The sequence below is a fragment of the Myotis davidii genome, unplaced genomic scaffold (genome assembly GCF_000327345.1).
Source record: "Myotis davidii unplaced genomic scaffold, ASM32734v1 scaffold1615, whole genome shotgun sequence".
Lineage (NCBI taxonomy): Eukaryota > Metazoa > Chordata > Mammalia > Chiroptera > Vespertilionidae > Myotis > Myotis davidii.
Window position 1 is genome coordinate 477,937 of NW_006286798.1, and position 3,112 is coordinate 481,048.

Genomic DNA, 3,112 nt, shown 5'->3' on the forward strand with positions numbered 1-3,112 from the left:
TGTCCCGCGGTAACTGCTGGAAACACCTCTGAGGAAAGCCGCCCTTGAGTTCTGCCCGATGCCAGACAGTCCAGTTTCTCCCCGTATGAGCCTGGGTCCCCAGAGACTCACCTGGAACTGGAGTTCAGAGCCATCGGGAGCTTGTGTCTCCCTCCCAATTGAAAAAGACAACTGTGTCCTCAGTTGACAGCCCTTTCCTCACATGGCTCCATACCTCTTCACTTTACTTCAGCACCTCCTCTGAGTCTCAGTGTGCTTTTCTATTTCCTTCTAGTTGTAGAATTTCTACTCAGCCAGCCTTCCTGTGGTTCTGGATGATGTCCATTTTGTCTTTTAGTTGTATTTTTTAAGTGGTTTTGCAAGGCAGCAATTTCAGGTGTTTACCTATGCCACCATCTTGCTTTCTCCAACTAATTAATTTTTAAATGTTAATCTTGAGTCTCTAAAATAAATTCACTTGGTCAGCTTGTATTGATCATTTAATATATTTTCTACCTTTCATTTGCTAATACTTTGTTAATCATTTTCTAGTCTGTGCTCATGAAGTGTTTGGTCTATATATTTTTTTATTCTTATAATGTTGTCTGATTTTAGTATAAAAATAATATTGAACTAGAATGACTTAAGAAGTCTTCTCTCATCTTCTGCTTTTTAGTAAAAAATGTAGGCTTGGCATTGTTTCTTCCTTACTTCCTTACCTTTGTATTATTTTGTAAATCATTTTTCTTTTTTTTAAAAAAGATTTATTTGACAAGTTTCAGTTAGTGCAATACACCTAAAAGGAAATTCCATACAATGAAAGATTTAAATGAAGGCCTTGGAATTTCATACAAACACTAAGACCAAAATCCTAAAGTATTGGTATTGCATCTCAAAATTTCCCCATTAACTTAAAAAAAAAAAGCTTAAACTTAAATGCTTTAGAAGTTATGAAATGAAACTAAACTTAACAAACATGCCAAATGTTTCATTCTAATTGTAATAGACCTAACTCCTACATTGAGCTTTACAAAAAAGCTTATCTTTCAACATGCTTCCAAACTGTTCAATATAATGTGATGTAAGAGCAACATTTAACATAATTCAGCTGCTTTTGCCTGAATATACTTACTGCTTAAGTACATACTACAATATAACTAACTTGAGAAAAGTTAAAAATTGTTTAACAGTTATAGTTTATTGAACTTAGTTGTTACATCCTAGATAAATATTTGTGTTAAAAAATACTACATCTTCAATCTTTAATTCAATCCTGATTTCCACTTAGATTAAGCATAAATCACAAGCTGGTATTGCAAAAATGTTGTTTTTGTTTTTTTCTTTAAAATAATGTTGACCAAGAATCACTAATAAGGATCGATTACATTCCCCATCCACCATTTATACTAGACATTCTAGACATCCCTCTCATTCCGTTCACTCCCATAGTAGTGCACAGCTTGCACTACTTTAGTAGCTGCTATTCAGTGCTCCTTGGCTGTATATGCCATGTTTGATTGAAAATCACTGGAGTTTTCCTCTAAAACTTGGTCATCCCCACTCATGCTGCTCTGGCCACCATACCCACTCATGCTGCCTCTATACCCACCACTCAGCTGCTGGCTGGTTGGGCCACCATAACTGGACTGACTGGTTTGACAAGCCCATGCCTTCCATCATTTGGCTACTATAAGTAACATCACTTGCTCCTCTGTAGAATTCAAGAAGAGTTCTACATATCTTTGTTGCATATTTGCTTTGTTTTTCAACATAGCTGCCATAGCATCTTCATGAGTTGCAAACTCAACATCTACTTCACCAGTTACTCTGCTATCAGGACCAATTTCAGTATGTACTCTCACAGGGTCGATGGTGAAAAAAATTTTGTTTTTCTCAGTAGGGCTGTAAAGGTAATCCCTGCATGTGTACACAGTGTCCCCATTATGCTTTGGAAAGTAGAGCTACCATCCGATCTGTATCTTTAGTCAGACATTCCTGAAAAACAGTAATTGAGGTATCATCCAAATCCATCTGATCCAAAAGCATAGCCTTCCTTATATCCATTATAATAAACATAGCTTCCATAACCTCCACCATAAGCACCACACCTCAACCTTTCAAGCCAGCTCCTCTGCCAATGCTGTTATACCGTCTGCCAGTCCCAAGTCTGTGGTAGGGACTTGGCTGCTGCATGGCCATAAGTTTTAGTGGTGGATCATAATGAGTTCTAATTTCAGCTCAACTTCTCTTAAAGTTTTCGATATACCTGTGCCCCATTCTTTCCTTTTGTTTCTTTAGAGCATTTTCGGCAATTTCCTGTGAAGCAAACTGCACAGAGGCCTCCCCTGTTCCTCCCCTGGAAGTCCACTGGCAGTGTTATCCCATTTGATATGATTTCCAACCTTGAGAAGAACTGAAGAATTTCTTCCTTGCTATATCCAAACAGGAGTACTCTAAATTACACAAAGCCATCATTGACTGTGACAGGACTATTTGCAACAATGTACTTTGACACCCAATCCTTTGCAATGTTGTTTGACTTGAATACCTCAACATATCTGTGTCCCTTAGCTTACTTTCTCTATCCTCAGGGCCAATTTGACTTCATATTCTGATTCAAGTTCAACAAAAGCCTCACTACTTAGTCTGCCTTCTCTGGTGTAGATAAAACAAAATACCTTAAGCTCCATTTTGAATTTTTCAGTAAAGAAACAAAACAAAACAAAACAAAACAAAACAAAACAAAACAACAACAAAAAAAAACATTTCACTTCATCCACTGTGCAAGACCAGGGCAAGCCCCAGACCTTCAACAAGAATCCCTTTGTGCTTTCGGTGCCCGACATCATTGTCACTTAATGGCTCCCGGCATCGAAACAAGCTAATCACATGATGCTGGGAGCCGGTCCATCCTTGCTGCTTGACACAGTCGCTGCAGGAAGAAACATCTGCACAGCATATGTTTCAAGGGAACTGGCGTATAGGCATACTGTTCTTAATATGTTTGCTCACCTTCTTGGTGCTATGTGTTTTAACCAAGGTCACCTCTCCGAGAAAGGTTGTTTCCCCAGGTAGGGATTTTCCCCTGAAGTTAGGGAGGGAATAAAACCTCTTAACCCCTTCCCCAGCAGAA

At 38.5% G+C, this 3,112-nt stretch overlaps 1 pseudogene; it reads right to left on the minus strand.

Moving 5' to 3' along the window:
• Positions 1-1,320: 1,320 nt before the first annotated feature.
• LOC102752826 lies at positions 1,321-2,669 on the minus strand (annotated as a pseudogene).
• Positions 2,670-3,112: the final 443 nt, after the last annotated feature.